The sequence below is a fragment of the Pezoporus flaviventris genome, unplaced genomic scaffold, assembly GCF_033815535.1.
Source record: "Pezoporus flaviventris isolate CSIRO_AGI_PZ_B2104156 unplaced genomic scaffold, CSIRO_AGI_Pfla_v1 ptg000007l, whole genome shotgun sequence".
Taxonomy (NCBI): Eukaryota; Metazoa; Chordata; class Aves; order Psittaciformes; family Psittacidae; genus Pezoporus; species Pezoporus flaviventris.
The window spans coordinates 92,547,927-92,572,814 of NW_026892555.1; the positions used below are offsets into that span (position 1 = coordinate 92,547,927).

The window sequence follows — 24,888 nt, forward strand, 5'->3', positions numbered from 1 at the left end:
ACTCAAGGTGTTGGAGATTACAGAGTAGATCAAATCAGACTGCTTTATGATTCTATCTGTGGAAAACTATACTCACCCTGCATTGTCTAATTCTTGGGAGCCCATTTAAAGGAAGGATTGTTAATCCATGCAAAGGTAATGAAGAGACATTTTACATTTGAATCATGGAGACTGTGTAGGGTTGTGGACTGATTCATGCTCAGATAGGCACCTTTCTTTAGCTCAGACAAGGCCTGGATGTAGTCTTCCATCACAAGATGCAAGGCCAATCCAGAGAAGAAAGTAAGTGTAGAGTTTAAGGGGCAGGAATTGTTCAGAAGGCTAAAAGCTTTAGGTCAAGATTTTCTGAAGACTTGGTTCATTCTTAGGTGCCCATGTAAGTAAGGTGTTTCCCTGGACCCATCAGTTCATCCAAAACAACTGTGAAGATGGAATGCTTCTGAAAAACTGATTCACCTCCTCAATCTTTTATTAGTGGGTAGGGAACTCAAAGGCATGTAGCCCATGGTAGCACTGTGGCATATTGTGGTTTGTAGTTTATCTCCACAGGCAGTTTTGTTGACCCAGATTAGGGGATTAGGGAGCGGGGCGTGTTAATGAGTAAGAAATCTTTAGCTAATGTTGCCTTTTCCCGACATCATGGCCTAAAGATTTTTTTTGCAGTTCATTACTTAAATTGGAACAAGGTGGTCCATCAAGAACTGAACAGAACCTCTTTTCTCTCTGTAGTAGAATACCTCTTTGGAGATTATTGCAGTTTGATTTATTAGTCACTGACTTTCAGTAGTGGTGGCTCAGTGAGAGAGATGGTTCATTTTGACGACTGCAGCCTCTTTTTCTGTATATAAATGAATATATATCAATGAATATTATTAATGGTTGGCTGAACTGTTTAAACCCACAAGTCCTTTAAAATTATACAGAGAGTAATATAGAAATAGTCTCCTGATAAACAATTTCAACTATGGGATTTAAGTTATTTTCTTCATGCAGATGTATCACCCAGTGCCTAACTAGCTAGAGGCGTTTGACAGAGCTACTAGGTAGAGATTTGCAAGGAAGTTTCTTAGTCATTTGAAATAGTTTATTATGTGTGTGGTAAGTGAACACTAGAGGGCTCTTTAGACTAATGCAAAATAATACAATGTCATGTTAATAATTGAGGCTGAGTCTGAGGCATTTCCTTATCTTGAGTTAAATAGTCAAAGCCATGCTTTTTATTAGAATAGTGTAACACACTCCTTTTAAAGGAGCAATGAATCAGTATCTTTGAAAGAAGTGAAGTATAACCTTTTGTTATGTAGCAAGTATTTGAGATTTTGAGAAGTGGGGCCTTTAAACCTAGCAGGCTTAAATTTTTTATACATTTTTCGATTAGCAGGTAAGATTTTTTTTCATGTTCCCATTCCAAGTGGTTTATTTTAAGGTAACTGCATGGTTTATATTTCTTTCTGCTTGTATGTCCACCTTTAAATTTCTTTCCTTACTTGGTATTTAATTTATAGTAACATTGTATCATGCTGCATACATGATTATTGTATGCCGAGGTGAATGTAAAATGTCACTCTGCTTGTTTGAAAATGTTTCTCAATCACTTCATACCTGCTTTTAAAAAAAGGGTCAAACTTTTATTTTGTGGATGTCAAGAATGATTCTTAGCTGGTGTGAATTTCTAGTGCAGCTGAGAAAGGCTTTGTCATCTTACACTGACTGAAATTCAGACTCTGTGTGTGTGTTTATACCAGTGTTAACTGATACCATTGGCAGGAGGTGGCGGGGGAAGAAGGGAGCTGCAAAACCTGCTCTATATTGATGGGAAAAACTGTAAAATAGGACCACTCTATAAGCTGTAGGGGAACAGTGATCTTCATGGTCTCAGTTTCCACAGTGTTTGTAATCAGATATATTTTTTTTTCGTGCATCCTCTTGTTTTTTCCTTGTAAAGTTGTTCTTGTGCATAATTTGTTCTAGCGTTTTCAATGACACTGTGGTGTTGTAGAAGATAATTGATATTAGAGAAAGGAAGAGACATTTCAAATTGAATTAGTTATTATGGTACCCAATTTACATCACTCTAGGCAGCATAATTTTATATTGTCAGAGGGAAGCCTGAAATTAGGCACCAAAATTAATACTACTGTGCATTGAAATGTAAAGCTTTTGCATACACACAAACGTAGACACTTGTTTCAGGAAGAGTTTGTGGAGGACAATGCGTAGGTTGCTTGTTTTGAAAAATGAAGGGCACTTTTTTTCTCTACAGCAAGTCAATCATTGAAGAAGCAAATGAGACTTGAAAGAGAGGTTGAGAAGTAGTTGTTTCATGGGACCAGTGTCCTAGAAACCGGCGGTGATTTTTCAGTGTTAAATAATATTGGCAGCAGCTGAGTAATTTTACTTGAGGGACTTTCTTTGGCTGTCAAATACTCCCCATTTTCTTGGATTTTCCTGGCCTGCTGTACTGTTTCCAGTCACAGGTACATGCAGCTTATTTTTAGCCCATGGTGTGGTTGTTCTGGACAAAACATTCAGCCTCCAAGTGGAATTTTTTGAAGGAGGATTGTAGTGGAAGTAATGGTGTAGTGGTCGCAAGAGCAGGAACTCTGTTTCAGCTGTTTCAAGACTGGGAGGAGACATTTCCATTTGACTTTTTCTTTCAGATTCCTGAGACTTCATGACTCAAAATATACATTATCCAAAAGGAGGATATGGATTTACAAGGAAGAATTAAACTGGTCAGGGAAGATCCTGGCTGATGGTGAGTGAAGTGTTAACTGACCAGAACAGCCTGCAAAGAGAGCAGGGAAAGAACACTGGTGGTCCAATTTTTAACTGTCTCTCCTCCAAGTCCCATCAAGATCACATTATTGTTCTTGCATGCCAGAAGCTCCTGAGGGAAGTGGGGGGAAAGCAATGCATGGAGAAATGTATGTAAGGGCGATGGGAGGGGAATTAGTGTGCTTTGCCTGCCAGGGAGAGAGATGAGGAAAGAGCATACAGTGCTGAAAAGCAGTAGGCAGAGGGGTTTGCTGTACAAGGTCAGACTGGGAGAAGGAGGGTGGGAGGTTTAGAGGGGAAGGAGAAAACCTACTACAGGCCCAAAGCATGCCTGACTGCTGCTAAACCTTCTCCAGACCTCTTTCAGGTCCTCACCCTTACTCCCCCCTACAGTCCAATAACTTCGCCATTTACCATAACCACCCTCCCAGCATCTCTACCCCACCTATACCCCTGCTCTGCAGCTGTTCCCAAGTTCATATTGCTGGCTCAGGGATGAGGACAAAATTACTTAGTTTCTTCCCATACTTGGGGCAGTAACAGTAGTTTTGCCCGTCTTGCTGAGGAGCTTTGAAGGGATTCCATGGAGGACAGCATAGCTCTTCCTGAACACTGCTGATGTTATACCTGACAATTAGCAGAATCAAAGTAATTTCAGTTTTCTTTGAGGATGAATGCATTGCATATGTATGTGTGGTTTAGTTTTCTGCGTACATACAAATTAGAGCTATGGACATCAGACTTCATTAAAATGTCTTCTGGACACTATATGGCCAAAGGTGCTATTCAGCTATTCAGACTAGGGCACGTCCAGCTGCTATATTTCTACTTTTCCTCACTGATGAAGCACGATGCATGTGGTGACTTAGATTAGAAAATGACAGGCTTGGATGTCTCAGCTGCTGCTTCTAGCTATCATAGAACCAAAATAGCATGGGCTGCAGCACAGTTCATAAAGCTTACAAAACACACTTGGCTAGTGAAAATGCCAGTCAGGTAGCAAATATTTTGGCAAGGAGAAGGTTTCTTTGATATAATCAGAAGGTTATCCCCTGAATACAGTCTAGGATTTAAGGAGGACCTGTGCTGGCACTAAGCTGAGCAGACCGAATGCTCAGTGAAAAGAACATAAGACATTTCAAAATTTTTTCAGTCTCCGGTGTCATGGTTAGTTCTATCTGACTAGGCTTTGTTTGAGTACACAGTATTGTCATTTTGGAAAGCTTGAGCTCATTTGTTAACTCTACTCAGTTCTTGCTAGTGTGAATAAATAGATACAGTTCCTACTTGAAATAATGTATTTTTATATTTTTAGCTTTGGCAGTTCTAGGTTTCAGAGCAAGATTCAGATAATTGCCAAGAATTGCAGCATTTCAGGAGGAAGCTAAATTGTGCCAAGCAGAGTCAGGAAAGATGAATGTATTTCACATTATTAGAAGATAAAGGCTTATGTTTAGAAAAGTCACATAATTCTAAAAAGCTTAACTTGTCTGAGGATAAATAATGAACTAGTACCATTAGTTATTAAAATTGATACAAGACTCTTTCAAGGAGAGTATATTTGTTCTGCATTACATAAATTCTGAAACAAAAGTTGGTTGTAGACAAGGAACATTTGACAACATTTCTGTTAAAAACATTTTTAAAAATAATTAGATGTATCATTTTGACATTTGGTAAATCATAAAAAATTTACACAAAGTTTAATCATCAACAACAAGCCAGAAATTAAAAGCACATTCAGAGCTCTGTCTTTCTGATGAAAGAAATTCAACTAGGGGCCTTAACAAATGTGGGGAATCCTCTTTCATGTGTAGTATTATTTGCCTCAATGCCTCTTGTAATTTAAAACCATTTATATTAATACTGTCCTTCAAAGGCATGGCTTTTTCTAGAGGGATAGGTAATGTGTTCCTGGGTTGTAAAGAGGGGATGAAGGAAGAGGAAGAGAAGAAAGCGCATATAGGCATCGTATTAGGTCATCATATTAGGCCCTGACTTCTGCCAGTAGAAACTGGTAGTACCAGTCCAAAACCAATTCCTGTTTCTTTGTGTACTGGTAAGGGTGGAAATACTGCAGAGGTCTGATGCTCTATGGTTTTGATAAAGTTTATGAAATCTGCAGGTTCTCTACTAAGCAACAGTAAATAGTGCCAATCCCTTTTCTTAGCAATGCAACTTATTGACAATCTAAGAAAATGGGTGTTGGTCACTATAATCACAGCTAAATACTTTCTATGATAGATACATAGATATGTTTCTCTCTATCCATTATCTGAAGTTGATGTCTCCCAGATTTCATCCAAGTAGTTCAGCTGGAAGTGGAAAATTTTATGTGGGTGACGGTAAAAACTAACCTTTACTCAATACGAAGCATACAGCCATGCTGTCTAAACCCAGCATAGCCACAACTGGGTCCCCATTTTTCCACTCCTGCCTTTGATTTCATTTTCAAAGGACAGCCTGTGCAAAAGAGTCCCAAAGACAGGCTGGATGGAGCTGTAAGCTCACCCCCAAGTATCCATATTGGTTTTGCCGAGCCCATACTTTTTCAGATTGCGTGTTTCCACCACAGAGGAAATTTTGCTTTAGGCTCAATGACACAGTTTAAAAATAAAACCGCAAAAGCTATTTGACTGCTATTGAGATCCCTCTCATAACACAACAGCCAAATCCATGTTAAATCTCTTGCTGATATCACTGATTTCTCAGAGGTAGAGGAAACTGAAAAACTTGCCACAAGCCCATGTTTTTTGTTTTTTAGGAATTGCATAGTGCATCCTGTTCTGTCATAGCAAAGCCTTTCTGTAGGTGGAAGATGAGACTGAGGACCTCAGTCTTGAGGCAGCAGTACTAATATTTTGAGATGGTTTCTTAAAGGCTTTTATAAAATGCATAGAACACAGCAACTGGCTGTTTTTTCTCTTTTGAGTTAACTTTGTAAATAAGCTTACAGAAATGGAAGTTGCGCAATGAAAAATAATTGTACCAGGACATTTTTGAAAGGTGAATTTTCTGATACCTCTGGCATGCTGATGTGTTTCCTGAAAAGGAGTGCCAAGCACCATCCCAGTAGCCTTTGGAAGAGACTTGATTGTTAGCTTCTGAAGAGAACACAGTGTATGCAATGACCCTATTTGTTTGTCCATCTTCTCTCCAAGTGATGTTGGGACTCGCTGCCCAATTTAGAGTGGTTTTTGCCAGACTGGAGGAGACAGAGCTTAGGTCTAATTCATTCTGTTCAACTGCTGCTGGTCATGGTTGTAGCACTATGCTGGCAGGAGCTGGATGGAAGAGGGAGGGCGAGGGTGGTAACTGTAGGAAGAGAGAAGGTGTAGAGAAGAGGTGATGGAGGGAGGACACTGAGAAGGAGAGCTGTATGTGTGATGGAGAAGCTCAGGTATTGTGTGAGTAATGACTGCTGTGAGGGAGTTTAGGGAATACAGATGTGCTACACTGGAGGGCTCAGGGACTGTATTATACTGTAAGTGCTAAATGTAGGACATAATTCCATAGGAAACCAGGCTTCATTTTTCCTGCTGCTCCCAGGGTGACTTACAGAATGCTAGGCATGCTTTGATGTATGGCTGTATACTAACTAAACTTTCAGTGAATGGTTCGATGACCGAGTACTTTCTTTTGTTCCAAAGATACATTTTCATTTTCACAGAAAATGGAATTATTGAGGGCCTGCTGTGGATAGAAAGCCTATAATTTATCGGGGAGCTGCACCAGTAGGCCTGTCAAATCTGCCTAATCCATTGGCATTAGCATTGAACAGACAAAATGCTGAAAGCATACCTAAACCCACTGGTGATATAAAAGTGCCTACAGCTAAATAGATTTTTTGTTTCTCGAGATTTATAGCTCACATATGTTTACTATCCAGCAAACTAAATTCAACTGAATAATATTACTGTAACTTAGTTAAAGCTTTCTGTTGACAATATAAGTCATGAGGGCAAAGCTAGATTCCCTTTTACATGTCTGTAGAATATTGATAGAAAAATACAGCTTTCTGTGTTCATATTTCTTCACAGTAGCATGAAAGAAAGCACAGGCAGTAGTTTTACTGAAAGGGAACTTTAAAATCAAGACTGGTATGTACTTGCATCAGAGAGAGAACTTAATAATCAAGCCTGATGTACCCCTGGGAAGAGCCACCGTTTCAGAGGGGATGGAGAGAATCGTCTTTGGTCCTCATCTGCAACTTCTCTGGTTCCTGCTGAATGAATTCAAAAGGTTACTTTTCTCTAACATTCGTAAACGTATGTGTTTAACAACATTATGCAGCACATTGTAATATAAGGGAAGATGGGAAGCAAAATAAAAGGAAGGCAGAAGGAGTGACTGAAGTTTAGTAAGCAAGCTACAATCATTCTGGCAACCTGCCCCCCCCCCCCCCCCCCCCCCCCCCCAAAGGTAAACTCTATTTTGGTGCACTGTTTTGTCCTCTGGATCTCAAAGGTATTTATCCCACAAGTGAGCAGTTGGGAACACCAGTAACTTCTTTCTCCAGCAGTGTCTATTTGATTTAGTTAATGAAGATCCTTATGAAATTGTTTGATGGAGTCTGAAGAGATAATGTTAAACCCTGTGATAGCTGGGTAATAATAATAATTGCACATCTTTTCAGACATTATACCTCTTTTACATGGCAGTGTGTTTTTCTTCAATCTCTTGCTGCCAGACACTATCCAGTTTTCACAACAGCTCTTAATTTGCACTCTCTCATCAGTGTTTTTTGGTTCTTTATTGTGGTAGTTCTGACTAGGTAGTCTCTCTTCTATTTTACTGACTTTTCCCTTTTGAAGTTAGAGGAAATATTAAATATGAACAGTGTTTTAAAGTATTTATTTTGTTCTTGAAGGGCCACTGAATAACTGGTCAGACCTGGTTTTTAGGTGACCTTAGCATGTTCATTTAGCTCAGTAGCTTTTTGAAAGCGATGAGGTACAGGAGCAGAGGGCTCTTCATCACTTTTTTTGTCCGCTTGGAAAGCCTATTGGAAATTCCCATGCATTGTTAGTGTGCATTACTGATTTTGCCTTTACAGAAGTTGAAAAGCTGATTAGCAACCATCAGATCAGTTTTGTGAACGATACTAAGACAAAAAACGTAATTGTATGGTCACAGTACATAGCATATGTACTGGACTAAAGGTTGTCTAATACTTCAAATGTTGATAGCATACTGTGTGAGCCTTTTAACTTTCAGGCTAGATCCTGCTCTCAGCTGTTGCTAGTTTTACGGTAGTTTTATCCAATGTGGGGCAGTTTTCCTGTGAAGCAGTCTACAAATGTTGCATGTCCCAGAAAAGGTTGAAGATCTGCAGAGAACGCAGATGGACTGCACCAGTGTTCTTGTAGATGGTGTCAGTAGGGGGGGAAAGGGCTGAAAAAAAGAAGTAAGAGGACAGCTTGTTTGGTTTGGGTGAGCTGGGAAATAGAGAAATTGTTCTCACTTCAAAAGAGGGGGTGGAAATGAAGGAGGAGGTCTGGAGTCTGTGACACTTCTCAAAGGCAAAAAGCTTTCCCAGAGTCTAAAACATGGCAAGGCAATGCTCAAGAGGAGATCTGAGCTTCAGGAGAGTGGATAGCCCTTTTCCACATGTTAGGTTTCAGCTGCTCTGCCAGGTAGTGCTCTGCCACTTGGCTCAAGGCAGGCTTGATAGAGGTAACATTCATGAGGATTAAATGGACTTTGAAAAGGAGAAATGTGTCTAGCCAAAGACAGGTTGTTTATCCCTTGCGGATTGTGTTAGCAGGGTTTGGGACTTTGTATTGGAGGAAAGGTGCAGCTCTGTGTGACTCTGCAAGGGGGCTGAGTTGGGATCAGCAGCCTCTCTTTCTTGCCACTGCCAACCCCAGTGGCAGACAAAAGCTTTGTAATAAAATAAGGTGACTGAAAAACACTTGAATTCAACTGATGGCTTTTGGGTCTGGAAAAGCATTCTGCTGAATTCATAAAATGTGCTTGAAAAGTTTTTTTTTTTTTTTTTTTGTGATGAAATGGGCAGTTCTGGAAATTGTGAAAGGAAATGTGTGGTTTGGTTGTTAGTGTTTCTCAGGCATTAGGTATTACCATTGGCCAACCTGTGATGGTGACTGTGGCTCTTCAGCTGTGGCTGTTCCATTTCCTACACTGGCCTGTAGCTCATGCCAAGTGCCCTGTCTCCCAGAGCCCGCCAGCAGGGAGGATTGCTGCTTCTTCTCTCTACATTTCAGGTTCTCCAGAGCACATTGCTGCTCCCTTGTCTTCTGTCAATGATGTCTGCCTTGCTCATGTTGTTAATGATCCTTTATGTGCCCCCCCCCCAAAAAAAAAAAAAAGCACCTTGCCTTATTATTCATAAGGGAAACATCTCTTCCTTCAGCTTCTTCACTTCCTCTGTGACTTACACCTGTGGCTAGCCAACAGTGATGACTAGTTAATATTGGTCAAGAATTGCAGTTATTTATTTTCTTGATGAGGAAGAAAGGAGACTGAAGAAGAAATGTCAAATTTTCTAAATAATTTAGTTGTATAAAAAGGTAGCTTCTTCCAGTCACACTTTTCCTGCCTTTTCTTCTTTTGTTGTTTCAATAACTGTTCCTTGTTCCCTCTGATTGCAGCTGAGGCTATGAATTCTTTTTGACAGTGCAGCTTTCTGTGGTTTTGGGTGATGCCCTGCAGGAGGACTACAGTTTGAAGTAGGATGCAGAAAATCTGTAAGATAAAATGTAATTGATACCTGGCTAGTTAATTAATTCAGCTCACAGTCCCACAAAATACAGCCTCTTACAATTACTTTCATTCTAATACTAGAAATTTTAGCAGTTAAGAATTATAAAGTAGGTATTTCCTAAAGGATTTGCCTTATGATAATCCTATGCCCACATTAATGACAAGCATAAAAATACCATGGTCATGCATATTGAATTTCCAGTAAAACAGGAACTAAGTTATATATACTAACAAAAATGTCGGTTCAACACATTTCACACAAAAGCCTTTAAGGCAAAACCAAGATCAAACACACTGGAGCATGTTTTATGTTTCTATATATAGTAAAAGTCATAAACTACTGTCATATTCACAGTGGGATATTTGGGGTTTTGCTGAGTGAGACTATTTGGAAGAAAAGGTGAAAAGATTTAGAAATTTAGAGTAGATTTAGCCAGTTTCAGACACGTAGCACAGGGATGACTGATCAGGAGGTTTTAAGAACTGCCTACCAAAGTCTTTGTGTGGCTGAGATTACAAGACATACACGGCATACATTGAAAAGTTAAAGAGAAGAAGGTGAGAAGTTGGAAGGAAGACCTTGGGGAGAGATTCAGAAATGAGAGGTATCAGTGGCACCTCATGATCCCATCCCACCTCTGAAGGCAATGAGTGAGTATTTATTTTGTATTCACATCTAGTTTTCAGGTGGTTAGAGTGTGTATGGTATTTGTCTATTCTACCTTAGCTAAGGCAAGATCGACATATGCCATGTGTATGTGCAACAGTTTGTATTGTTTGAATGGTCAATAGTATTATCTTCCAAACAAATACAATCCAGTTCATCAGATTAGTGATGGTCACTAGAAAACTATTTTTTTTTTAATATTGACTAACTTTTCATTCTAGTAATTCACTTTGCATTTCCCTGTTGAGCATGTATGTTTCTCTGCTTTACTCTTGAATCCCTCTAGCCTGAAAGTGCAAGACACATTACAGTGTATGAAAAAGTATACAAGACACCTGGGGCACAAATGAGTAAGGGTTGTTTTTTCTTTGTGGTGTTCCAGCTGATAAAATTAGTGCACTTTTTCCAGGGTCAAAACACTTTCAGGGATGGGGCATTTTACTGTTCCAGTGCCTCACCACTCTCATGTGGATCAATGCAAGTCGTAACCTGCATTGAGCCTTGCCCAGAGGCACATCGTACACAGTATCAGGGTGTTGGGGGTTATTGTTTTAGTAGTGTTAAGGCACATAAATCCTTAGAAACGAGGCTTCGTCAGCTTTGTTACTCACCCGTTTCTTCATGTACATGTTTGGAGCATAAATCTGCCTTTTTAATAAATCTTCATTCCTGAGAAAAACCATAGTTTACAATACCTTCTGAATGAGGAAAGTACTTTTCTTACTGACTTTCTCAGCAACATGCCTATAAACACACAACAATCAAACCCTTCATTGCTTTAAATTCATCAGCATTTTGTACTCTTCCTATACAATTTATAATTGAAAAAATAATGTTTGGCAATTGATGGTACAGAGCAGAGATCTTGGTCATCAGTCTGGGGACACTCTAATGTGAGGGAATCTTAATCACTGATACAGTGCCAGTAGCCTACCTTGGGTGGTCGGGACAGAGCAGTGGATGGACCTCTTGGCTCATAATGGTATCCATACTGAAAACATCATGGTACATGGAGTGTTGTACATTTGGGTTATCACTAAATGACAAAAGATGCATTGTGCATTTGTTGTCAGTTGAAGGAAGCTAAAGTAACTTCCATGTTTCATGGACAGACAATCAAATTGCTAAAGCTGATTCTTGGAATTTTTCCTTTATCACTATTATTTCCATTCATGCCATACTCTGCTGTGTTTACTGGAAATTAACTGCAGCAGAACATCCATATAATTTCCTGTAAAACATTCATTTTACTTACTCTTCCTATGTTTTTCACATCCCTCCTCTCCCTCCTAATCAAGAACAGAATAAGTGACACAAAAGATCAACTGTTGGCTTTATGTAAAAAATTGCATCAAAATAGTGAGTCACTGGAAAAGATTTCCAACAGTCAACACACACACAAATATCCACTCAGGTCACAAGCCCAAAAATGTTATCAATAAGGACAAAGGAAGTTGTTATTTTAGTTTTTAAACAGTCTTGATTCATGCTTCCTGTCATTTTTCTTTGGGGTGGGGGAGGGGAAGAAATGACTATTCCTAAAAATACCAGTTAAACAGAACTGCCAGAAACCCTTCAAATCCGTAAACCAGTATGATCAGGAGCAAAACCATGGTGGAAATAAGTTATCATTTTCCCCTGTCCAAATTCTGTTCCATGTACAAAGTTTGGGTGCTACATATATCACAATCTGATAATTATTTTAACCCAAACCCAAGAAGCCATTATTGTAAGCAAGTTTCTGTGGCATATTTTGATGATGACTGTATTTCAAAAGAATCTTAGGTGAAGAACGTGGTTCTTACCAAGTTGTGCTGGATAATCTCTCTGAGCTTTGCTCAGTAGGAAGCAGCATATTTGTTCCAGTTTCATCGGCCCAGAAAGGTGCTTCCTGTTGCTTTCACAGCTGAAGCCTGTGGCAGCTTGCTCCTTGGGACACTCAGAGACTGGAGAGACATTTGTGGTCACCAGAAGGGATGCTGGAGATGCTACATGTCTGCTTCTGTCGCTGAGTTTGATCTCTGTGAGGCTACTGGGAAATGCTGTTTCTCACCTTCTCTGTTATGTTTCTCAGAAAGCCTTGAAGTTATGCAAAGCTAAAAGCTTATTTTAAAAGCTGGTTTTAGAAAGGAAGCACTAAATTAGCAAAATTGAAATAACTTTCCCTTTTTTGTATGTTTTTCATGAAATGTTAGAAATATTCTGTGTGCGTGATTTTTCCTCCCTTTCACTTGCCTTTTTTTCATTATAGCAGATGTACTCCATACATGAACAAAAAGCAGGGAGAGAGACAGGAGAGTGTAATGCTCAGTCTCTTCATGCTGTTAATTTGACATTCAAGAGAGTCAAATGTTTTTCCTGCCTTTGGCCCCTATTCTTCCTTAAACTTTATGTTCTCTTATACCTCCTTGGTAGACTTCAAGATTCTGGAAGTTTCTTCCCATCTGCCTTTTGCAGGCGGGAGCTGACAAGTTTGGTCATATGGGAAGTAAGGGAGATGTCAAGACTTTATTGCTTTATCCATGCAAACAGGCCATTTGTTTCTACTCTTTACTAAAGCCTCTTTTTCTTCTTCTACAAAGCAGCACTTCCAGTCCCTGTGAGCTGGGAAATTGCTTTTTCTCCAGATCTGTAAATTGCAATCATATAGGAGAAATTTTGTTATTTACTGATAGAGTTCATTGAGCGTGTTTTTTTTTCACGTTGCATTCATATACTGTGGTCAGAGAAAAATAGAACTTGTGGAATCTATACAGATTCTGAGTTCACGCTTCAAAACTTTGTTTATATCATCCAAAGTGATTCTCTGTGGGAATAAATTTATGATAGATTTTGCTCCTAACTAGTTTGCTTTGTCATACCCCAGGAAATACATATGTATGTTTAAAATAAAAGGTTGGAGGATATGCTCGAATGTTTATATTTCTTCCTGACAAGTATAGGGGAGTTAAGTGAAGCCCATGGATTCTTACAGATTAAGTCCTGCTTAACAAAAAGATGAGTTCACTTACCATTTCTTCAATGACCGCAGATGGCAGTGAAGCAGAAAACACTATTTGCTTGGATTTTATCTGTGTTTGGAAAAGCAAAGGTTCTGGTATGCCTTTTGCCCTTCTGCCCCTGTCCAGTTTCGTAAAACTCATGTTTCTATTCCTAGAGATTGTCTCTGTCCAAATGAGTCTAACTAGTTTTACAAGAGACTTTTGAAAAGTTACTAGGTAAAAAGCATCTTTTTGATAAACATACCTGGCACTTGAATGTTAACAGACACAAAAATAAACAACACGAAGATAAAACCAGCCAAATTATTTCAGTGTGACTGAATGAATCCTTACATCACTTGCAGCAAGCAATCAATCTGTTTGTTTTTGAGCTCTCAGTATGCTAATTTTGGAATTGTTGAATTTAGCAACCACTTGCTAGGTGGCGGTGATGTTGTTCCAAGGGGGTTATTGTAATTGCTGGTTTTTTTTTTGCTCTAAGCAAAGGAGGGTAAAAAAGTTCTGTCCTAACAAGGGACCCACATCTGGAGTGATCCTGGATTTTGTTTATACAGCTGTAACACCATGGCTGCCAGCAAACAGTTGCATGAGTTTAAGATGTTGCTGCTTCTCATCTGGGAAGCCGTACTGTGTCCTTATTGGATGCTGTCACTGCAAAGGTGGCCAGCTTGAAACGGCAGGGATAGGCTCGCTCAAACAGTCCTACTATGGTGCACTGAGAGGCTGAAATCCTTAAAAACTCTTACTATCTGGGATTATCTAACAGCATAATTAAATTCTGTAGGGGGAAAAGTAGATCTGGACAAACCTTTTAACGTCTGGTCTCACCAAAAGTGCATGAAATGTAAACCAAGATAGAGAAAGGAGATTATAAAGAGGAGGGGAATGGAGTAAGAGAGGGATGCTGGGAGAGAGGGACAGGTTCTTGGCTTTCTTACATGGGTGTGTTTAAGTTCCAGCATTTCCATGCATAACCACTGGAGTAACCCCTCTCAACTTGGAAACAATTCCTCACACTAAATTAGTCAAAGCATAAGTCTGTGTCACACCTGAATACTAAAGAAAAGAGATGAATGGAGGTTATGCTTTAGCTCCACACCTTGATCCTGCCTGTCACATGTCTCTGGAAGTCCTGTTGTTGGCTTTTATAGCCATAAAATTAGGTGCCTCAGCTCTGTCTCATCTCTGATCTGTGCATCACTGACTCCAGAGGTATAGTTAAACCAAAAAAGCCTGGGCTGAAGTGTGTTTTATAACATCCCCCTCCCCTCCTTCTGTCTTACAAGCTAGATAGAGTCTCATGAAGCTAAGGCAAAACTGTGACTTAAAGAGACTGGCTTGGGTCAGAAGGAATAAAGCTGTCTCTTAGTATTTCCAGAAAAGGGCTGTTAAGAGCTTGGGACAGGACAGAAGGAGTGGTAGAAATGGAGAAGTGAAAACAGTGTGCACATTTTTTCCTCATGATGAAGACAGGTTGGTGACCTCCTCTCTTACAGAGGAAGCTTCCTGTGTTGGCTGCCAGGATGGTTTTGCCCTCTCACTTTCTCAACTGATGGTGATTCTGATGTCTGGAATTACTGCAATTCTAGGTACGTTACCAAAACACTGGTTAAAAGTCAACAGATGGTGTCACTTTGGGCAAACAGGAAAAAAAATAATCTGTGCATAATTGAAAGCCTGTGCCATATGCTGAAGCTGGTTGTAAGCAGTTAAAAGAAAAGAAATTCATGTAGCCAAACTTAAGTTTTTCTTTTGCAATTTTTCTATACTCTTGTTAAAAATGTATGCCTAATTTAAAAGAGAGCTGGAGAAGAGGACATCTTCAGTGTCCCTTATTTCATATGTATGTAATATGGTACCCTAGATACTACTCTAGAAAGTAATCTTTTTGCAGCTAGAAATTCTCACTTGTTAGCTGATCCTCAGAAGACCTAAGCAACTCCACATCTGTATGTGTTACACAGGAATGTGAGAACTAGGAAAGCTGGTTTTATTTTTTTCCAGCATTTCATGAGGTGGTGCTGGTCAGGGTGAAACTCTGTGTGCTATCCAGCTGGGGAGCTGGACCCGCTTGCACAGGGTGGCAACAGGATCTCTGCCACCAGCAAACAAGCTGCACTGGAACTCCAGTAATGTACAGTAAAAGCCACTAGCCTTGATCTTTAAGCTGAGATTTCTGAGCACCTCAAACTTACCCACTCGAGTAGCAGGCTGTCTTCTCATTGTTTTCTGGTGAAGCTGTATGGATTTTTCCTCTAGCACTGTTCCATATGGATCAAATACCAAAAGCTAGTTTCCAGTATGTCAGGAAGTGCTTCAAAGTATAAACACAGGAAAAAGTATCTATAGAAAAGAAAGAGGGCTTTATGGAAGCCATATGATCATGTTTTGTTTGGAGACGGACTGCTAACAAATTTTAATGAGTATTGCATTTTGCCTTTTCATAGAGCAGGATAAGTGTAAGTCACCTACCATTTCTCTTTGTGTCTGAGACAAATCCATGTGTTTTGAGATCATAATGATTATAAATGTTCAGTAGACAGTGTGCCATCCCACTCACTTTTTTACTGTAAAGTAAAAAACTCTTGGATTTGCACCTACTATTCTTTCAAAATCATTTAACTTGATTTATTTCACTCCAGTGCAAAACACCTTATAATAAAGTTTTACTATGTTTTATCTGAAGGGAATAATGAAGATTTCAGGCCTGGTTTGTCAGTGAATGACTTGCATATCAAGTCAGAATTGTAGAACAGTAGCGTTATTTAAACAGGAAAAGATGTCATCCTGATTTTCTTGTAGCTGTTTTGAGTAAAGCTTGCTGCATGTAAATATTACATAGGTCTATATTTTTTGCACTGACATCTGATTTCTTGTGTTGCCTGATTATATAAATACATACATTAGTAGAGATTCCTTTTTTAAAACATTAGATTTACGAAGGTAGCACAAATGACTTTTGATGGTGTAATCCCCCTTTAAAATAGTTCCCATTAAAGAAAACTATTCTTAGCCCTGACATCAGGGGTGTCATGCTTGCAACTTCGGATAATACATGTATATCCACTGTGCAAAACCCCTTCCTGTTTTGTTTTCAGCATTGGTTATGTTACACATTAGTATCTACTTTTCTTGTGAAACCATCTTTCTACATATACACTCCATTTTTGCCCATAGGAAAATGGATAATTTGCATGTGAAGTGGATAAAACCATGATTTTCTTAGTTAGGCTCTGGTTTTAGAAAGCTTGTTACAAAACCTGATTTTATTTTATGCCTATGGGTAGCAGTTATTTTTAAAGATATTTGCTTTTTATGAGTTGAAAATGGTGAATCGAGGTAGTGAAAATTTCCTTGGTTTTCCTCACAAGTTAATCCTACTTCTTTCGGTAGAATTACAGTGAAACTGCTTGCTAGTTATACACTAACTCAGTGTTTTCACTTGCTGTTAATGGTATTCTGTTTGTGGGATATGAGAGGGCTTTTCACTGGTCATGGTATTACTTTTTTAACCACCTACATCATAAATTAATTAGTAATTTTAGTTAATGCCAAATTGGCTTAGTCATTTTGTAAGTATTTCAAGTAGCTGCAAGGATGACACAGCCATGTTAGTTATTAACTATGATAACCTTTATTCTTCTACTGGCTAGTAGCTCCACTAAAAATTCACACTGGTACTGTATTTTGGCATCTGTCAGCTCAGAGGCACGTCCATACTGCCAGCCTTGGAGTTATAAAAGCATCAGTTAAGAGTGTCCAAAAATTTAATTGGACCTTCTCAGTTTTGTGCTTTGTATCATTGTTACTGAAGAAGAAAGCAAATGGGGAGGGCTTAGCTTGTGCCTTGACTGGCACTGTATGACTTTGTGAACTTGTGTTTTATTTCTTTGTTGGCTGAAAGAGGAAATCAATCAATCTCTGTTAAGAGATTCAGGGATTTGAGCTGGGTAGCAATTTTCGCATGACTCATAACACTTCACTAAATTAGCTTGCTAAGAAGAAGATGTGCTTCTGTGAAACTATGCAGTACCTGGGCTGGAAGAGAAATCAGTTTTGACAGAAGAGCTCATAAGAGTCCAGCTCACACCTTTGGTAATGGCAGTGGAAAAAGTCATCAGTATTGATCATCTCAAGTCCTTATAGCCTGAGCTCTTGCATAGTGCCACATCACCTTCAGCTCATCTTTGCTGCAGAGATCCTGGATAAGCACAGAAGCAGGGGCAAATACAGAAGTGAAAACGGAAGAAGGGGAATAGCCAGCTGTCCACGGAGCATCAGTAAGTGCTTCTTCTGCATGTAAATCTGGGGACTGCAGCTTGATACCCTAGAAGTGGAGTGTTTGGAATAAGCACATACTAACATTTTGCAGAAAATTAGATGTCTTGAGAAACATTCACAATGTTTCTCACCGATTTTGTGATGTTTAAGGGATATTTTGCTGTAAGCAGTTTTCCACATTTGTGCACTGACATTGTAACTTCTATGCATAGAGATACATAGTAGAAAACGGAATAAAAATATCTTGTGATGTTTGCAGCTGAAGTTTCCGTAATTTATCTGCATTTTAATGGTCTAATCTAGTTTCCTTAGTTCAAAAGAACAGCTCCCTTAGATACAAGCTGGCCTCATCATTTATCTGAAGGAAAGATGATTAGCCTTTATTTGCAGTTATTTCTCTTGACTGGTGGAGGCTACTGCAGTGAGGCTTGTTTTTGTTTTATTGTGCCAGCAAGGAGTAAATACCAAACCAGATGCTACTTTTGCTACTTTACTACTGGCAGCTGCCCTGCTCTGCTTCTGGACCTACTGCACTGCCATTTTCCCTACATCTGCAAGAATGACTTGATTTCCTGTATCGTTCCTGTCTCACCAATCTCATCCTTGAGTTAGTTGTCCTTTTGCTGTTCAAGTGCTGTGGTGTTGAGCACAGGAGCTGAGAGCAGGAAGATTTTTCTTGCAATGCTTCATCTGTGGCCTACCAAGTACCTGTGTGATGGAGGCAGGGTAGCAAAGGTAGCAGCTGCAGGAAGAAAATATAGTAACTGGAACAGAGGGAGGGAGAAGAGAGGAGAGGTGGCGAAAAGACCATGAGAGAGGCTTAAGGTATTTCATACTAGAACAGAAGATGGAGGGTAAAAATCTGACCACTGAAGGAGACTGCTTTTCTAATTGTCAAGTTTGAGACAGAATTCAACATTTTCACTACTGCTCTGAGGCCTAAAAAATAGCTCTGAGCCCCATGTGTTTCTTGAGTACTGTCTAGGATTGGTCACTGCTGAGGATGAAAGAAAGTCTGCTCCTACTGGGAAATGCTCTACTAGCTCAAGAGGCAATATCTGTGACATGGCTCTAGGTTGCCTAATCCTATTGATGAACACTGTTGGGATCAATATAATTCCACATGTTGGAATGGCTGTATTTTTTCTGGTGATTACTCCCTCCCTCTCCAGATAGAAAATTAAATATAACACCCAATGCCAAATAGATTGATAAAAGTTTTTACGTACTCTGAGGGGAAAGAGAGTATGTGATGATAACTGAAGCAAAGCTGTAATGCATAGTTGCAAGGAGGCTGAATTAAAGTTGCATGAGCTTTCTTCCTTAAATTAATCTGGTGCAGTATAATTGTCTGAAAATAACTAAAAGCTCAGCTGTGAGCTTCTGTACGTTGGAAGAAATGCCTGTACGTCGGTCTTCACAGAAAAGTCCTGAAGGCAAAATGCCAGCCATAATTGCACAAAGTAAACTTATTTCATCATGGAGAGAAAATTGCGGATTAGCATCTATACTTGTTTCTGCCTCTGTTTTTCTGCACCCCCTGCACTCCGATGTGTCTGCACTTCTTATCTGTGGGTGTGGTACATTTCCTACAGCAGGAAAAGTTCTTGAGGACTCGTGTGTCACGTGGCACAGTAGTACCTTCTTGGGCTGCTTGGCTGGTGTGGATCACACCCATAGGGTTGGGGTGCAGAACTGCAGCATTTCCAGCCCCACTTGCACAGAAGCCTACCTATTGGCAGAATAAGGTGAGCACCATCATCATTAAGCACTCACATTTGAAATTACACCGGTGCTTCACTTGTCAGTTTAGGATTTTTGCTGCCTTCCCCTCCAATGTGAAGAAGTTGGTGTTCTTTTAGATAACATTTTTCACATGTGTGGATAAGCAGAAGCCAGCAATGTTTCAGACATCATCTGCTGACAGGGCAGCAGCTATACAAACTGCTATCCTAAAACAGGTTAAATGGCAATTGGGAGGGTTTTTGTGAGTGTGGCATCTAATGCCTTGTCTCTTTCAGTTTTATCACGTCAGGGCTCAGGTGGCAGTTCCGATTAAAAGCATTACAGATACCCAAATAAGAACGTAGGGTATGCATTGGCTGGAAGCTGACAGGGTTTAAGTAATCACCTGCAGTTGAATTGAGACTCGGATGGGAAGTAGGAAGTGCTGTACTCAAGCTTCCTGTATAAATAAATGCAGCTTTCCCACAGCTACTGCATACAAGCTGTGACGTGCTTTTAAGATATAATAGCAGCATGCTTTTAGTAGCAGGGAGGGAATGATTTATCAGGAGTGGCAAAGGGGCTGGGAGACAAGTCCTGCTGCAGTCCTAAAAAGTGTACAGCTGTCAGATACCGGGTGAAGAGGAAGGGCGTGCGAGAGCAATCTGCCTCTGCTCCTGGTTGCGAGCTTTAGGGGTTTGTGACATCGTGGTTCTTTGGAACGCTGGAGTCTGAGTGCAGCTACTGAAAAGTCACACAGCTGGCAGTGAATGCCACTCTCCTTTCAAGGTAAGTCGGAATACAGCGTCCTGATTTTTTTTCCTTAAAAGCAAAGGTTACCCTGCATACAACAGGAAGCCAGCTTTTGCTTCTAATGGAAGGAAAGGCTTAGTTAGAAAAAAAGGTAAGAAGTAGAGTGATTAAAGAGCTAAAATAAATGTTATTTTTCATTTGGCTAAAATTGAACTGTGTGGTGCTTAGAGCTGAGGCAAAAGGAAATCTTGGAGGCTTGACTGTTAAAGGCACAGAAAATGAAATAGACATCAGGTACTTCCCAAAAGGATGAGGTTACTTTTGTCAGTGTAACTTGTAAAGAAATATCTGTGTAAAGTGTTTGGAAATGTTGCAGTATTAGGACATATCTTTGTGGAAAGCAGTTGCTAAGATGGCATACTGTCAGTACTATAGCTGTTTTAGTTTGAATACAAGAACTCTGTTCACACTGAAAACACATCTGATTAAGCTGGAGAGAGCCCTAGTTTGAAATGCAGAGATTTACTCCTGGTTTAAAGGCATTTCTTCTGCCACGATCTTGTACAGCTGCTATCAGGAAGGAAAAATATGCTGATCTGTAATATTAGTGTTAATGTGCAGGTCTAATCTGCTCAGGGTTGAGGGTTACGTGGTTATGTAAGCACATACTAAATATATAGTACATTTCTTTTCTAGTTTACATATTTACACTTTTTTACCCTAAGAACAGAAAACTGCATTTACTGGCATGTTTGCACTGCTCTCTCAGAGTAAGGCTGTCTCAATACAACGCTGGTTCAGTAACGAAGATGTTTTATCATAAAGCTCTGTATTTTCTGTAATACAAGGGCACCCTGCTTCCTAACTGTTTACAGCAATATATTTTAATTCAGAGAAAAATATTTATGAGTGTCATATCTAATGCCTTGTCTTTTTCAGTTTTATTGTAACTTTTATTATAAGTAAGCAGTAAATTACTTAGGATGAGTGTAGTTAAGAAAGCATTGCAAGGTGACTTCCCATCCTCTTGGTAAATAGACACTGAATGCTTTTAAGAAGTAAATTTCAGCAGAGATACAGGCCGTGACTGAAATACCCTCATGCAGCTTTCCCCTGACTGTGTGCAGGCACAGCAATATGATATGTTTGGCTACCCTCAGACTGAAGGGCAAGTGTTCTTGGTTAAGGGCAAGCACTGGGTTTGGAGTACCAATAGTTATAGAAGTGGAAGTTTCAGAATCCTGTCCTTAAATATTTTCCAAAATGTATATATTGACCTGATTCTGGTCCTGTTTGGGATTTGCCTATGCCTGAACTTCAGTGGGTGTAGGGGTTCTTGTGATAGCATGAAAGTGGCTTAAGCTCTTCCCTCAGTGAACATAAGCTAGGTTTGAAAAAACTACAGCACATTGATAAAGGGATGGCTGCAGTTATGATGCCAAAAGTAATGCTTTAGATTATGGATGGAGAAGCATGTGTTTGCAGAGTGCCTAAAGCTGTGGTGAGGTGGGAGGTACTCCTTCAAAATAAACTAGAGCTATTCCAGAGCCAAGCCAGTTATGATGAGAATCAGACTCCTTTTCTCCCACGTGTCTTACTGTCCGGGGGGGGGGTATTTAATACAAAAGTGCTGTCTGCTTATGCAAGGACATGGAAACCTCCGAACACTTCATGTAGGAATAGCATTTGGCAACCTGGTATAGTTTCTGTTCCCCATGCTGAACTCCTGCATAGTCATGGTATTTCCCACAAATGGTGACATTTTGGTGGTTTTATGTGTGTGGAGGTATATGTTGGAGCAAAAGTTAATAACATAAATAGCAAACAATATGGAGTTGTTTCTCTCTAGCTAGGTTCTTGGATTACACTATGTTCTCTAGATGCTTCATAAGCTTTGTAGAAATAAATAGTGCATGTGGTTATTTGGCCTTTCCCTTCTGGTGGAGAAGGAAAGTATGTATTTGTCCTTATTATCATCTTAAATTTAAAATGGAACTGTGAGAAGCAGCAAGTCGCTTCACAGGAAAACAAGCAGCACTAATACTTACTGTGGTTCCCAGTTCATTAGTATGCCTCTGATAGTATCTGTGGTATGAGTCTGAGCCCTGTGCTTGCAATCCACCCTGTCCAGACCTTTCAGTGACTTTTAGTGGTGAGACCCGGTGGAGTGTACTTCTTTGATAAGTAGCTCAAAAAACCTGCTACAGACTTGCTGTCCCTATTCTTGAGTGGGGAGTTTTCTTGGATGTGTCTGAAACTATACAGTGCCTATAGATTGTATGTATTGGATCCATAAATATCTCTTGGGCTAGTAGTACTGTGACATCTGAGACCATAATTACAGCTCTGGGTCCATGGATGTCACAGGCATACATGAACAGAATACTGTGGCAGGCTGCCAGTGTTGCTGTGAACTGAGTCCATTGAACCTCTTTGCACATGCCAAAGCAGACATTGCCTTCAGCTTCAGGAGGCTGAAAATGGTTCTGGATCTGTTCTGGATCTAGATCTTCCTCTGCATGCTGTTTGGGAGGTGGGTACAATTCCCTCCTCTCCCTGTGGCTTCCCCATGCCAAAACCTAGCCCTTTGTAATGCACTTCACAAATTCTCTTCATTACCCAACAGCCAGGAATAACCTTACATTCATTCCATCTCAGAATTAATCTTCTTTTTGTTTGTGAAATGGAATACTGAACAAAATGAAAAAGAACAGATCCAGAGAGAAGGATAGCAGTGTTACTAAGCTCAGCCCCTAGCATTCCGTATTTCTGCAGAAGCACAGCTGGAATCCAGTGCTGGACTATGAGACTTCTCACTTGATAGAAGTACAGGTTGGAGGGCCATTGTACACTGCAAATTTACTTAGTCTTGGACAAATATTTACAGAGATGCTTGAGCCAAATAACTTTGTGCTGATCAGTAAGAAAATAGTGTTCAGTAATCTTCCTCTGTGTCTCTCGTAACTGGTTTCGGCTTAGTGGGAACTGAGTGGGCATTACACTCATAAAGTGCCAGCAGATACTAAAACACTCATAAAAAAAAAAAAGTATCTCAAATTACAAAAGACCTCATCCTTCACTTCCTACAAAAGAGGGACTTTTCCAACTCCTAGGCTTCCAGGAAGGAGCAGAAGTGCCAAGTAGAGATTTCTTGAGGGCATGACTAGGGTAACTGCATTGAAAACATACTTTCAGTTTAAAAATGTAGGTATATAAAAACCATTTTGTTGATGCAGTTTCATAGGTCTCTTTGGATGTGTTGATACTTGCACACAATGACATATGTGTTCCCCATTTCTGGTTCCTCTTACTCTATTACAATAAAGAAAAAATGTTGTGGGTTGCCCAAAACCTGGGTGGTTTTCCACTGTATTTCTAGGGGAATCTGATCAGCCTCCAAGGGAAAATCCATAATCTGTAATTGGAAATGACATCAGTTTGCCTGATTCTTTGAAAGTCCTTGGTGACTGCAGGTATGGTTTTAACTTCAGTGGTGTTTGGGCTACTAGACTACGGGACCTGTGGGTATCCTTGGGCCTTGTGTTTCTTAGTGAGTTGGAATCTCTGGAGTCCCAAAGCCCACCAGCACCAGGCACAGAGATTTGGGATATGTGAATCTGGCTCCTGCTACGGAATGGATAGCCTTTCTGAAGTAAGGCAGTCCTGGACATTCTGTAGTGAAGGGACTCCTTGTTTAAATTAAGTTTATATAAAACCTAATGAGAAGTTCAGTACCTGCCTGACAGACTTCAGAGACTGTAAATAAGGGCAATTGGCTGAGTCAGGGTGGGACTACCAGAACTGGGACTTAATAAGGTGTATTTTTTTTGGTGTTAGTCTGGAACTGTTACCAGTGATGATAGTGAAGCCAAGATATGCTGTTCATGAAAACTATAACCAGGATGTTACTGTGGAAAAGTCCAGCGTGTGTGTGTGCGTTTGTGCATGCTAGAACACATCCCCTGCTTGGAGCTACCTGTATGCTGGAGCTTTTTGTAGACACAAGAGTCGTGGAGAGTTTCTCTACATGCTTTTGGTCTGAAAGAGAGATCAGAGATGCTGACTAGGAGACAGAGTACAGAATTACTTTATACTTTTACTGTCATTCTCATGTTTCTTCCCCTTTAATTGAGAATGTCAGTGTTTGTGACTGTTGTTTTTCTACCTTTCACTTTGTTGTAATGATGAGGAGAGGAGGGAAAGTATAAGACATGAGTCATTGCTCAGAGTGGACGCTGTCTGGGTGTCTGACTGAAGCTTTGATATTCATGTTTGGTTATACAAGCTATTGTATTTTCAGACTGTAAAGGAGTAAATGTGCAGATCTGAAAACGTTTATGAGCTCTATGCTTACAGAAAGGAAAAACATTGCAATGGAAGAGCTGTATCTCTGTGTTCAGGGACTGAAACAGGTCTTTCAAGACTACCTCTACTTATGCTTTTATGTACTATATGTTGCTGCGGCTTAGGGGTGAATTCCTTGCTTATGTATATATAGCTGCCAATCATTCAAAATTGCATGCTCCAAACCCCTGTATACATAGAAGGTAAAACACATTTCTTGACAGCTAGTATATAAGCTAATCATTTGCATGCAAAGAAAATTCCAAGATTAAGTAGAAGCTGTGATGTGCAGGCTGACACTGGTTATATCTGAGCTGTAGATGGGAAAATTCATGTGTTCTGCTTTGTGCTTAATTTTGGAAGCATTCTGATGGGTGGAGGTGGTGAGATGATGAAGGAAAGCAAGCTGTTTTTTCCCCCTTCAAAAAAAGAAGGTGGGTTGGAACTAGATGTTCTTCCCTTCCAACCCTAGCCATTCTATGATTCTATGTAGTCAGTGGGGAAAACTAGCTGATCCTGTGGGCTGTTTAGTATTGCACGCTCTTAAAGATTTTTCACAGCAGCAAACACTCCAATAACCACTGGTCCTGGAACTCTTCCTAATAGGGTTTA

General features: G+C 39.9%; 1 protein-coding gene across 3 annotated transcripts in view; it reads left to right on the forward strand.

Annotated features, from left to right (window-relative positions):
• Positions 1-24,888, forward strand: part of RNF144B (ring finger protein 144B) — an 81,499-nt gene that overhangs the window by 15,195 nt on the left and 41,416 nt on the right. Inside the window, exon 1 of one of the 3 annotated variants that reach the window (XM_061449566.1) lies at positions 19,277-19,968. The exons of the other annotated variants lie outside the window; for them this stretch is intronic. The gene's annotated coding sequence lies outside the window, so the exon portion shown is untranslated. Of the gene's footprint in view, positions 1-19,276; positions 19,969-24,888 lie in introns of those variants that run through there. 3 annotated transcript variants of the gene reach the window in all.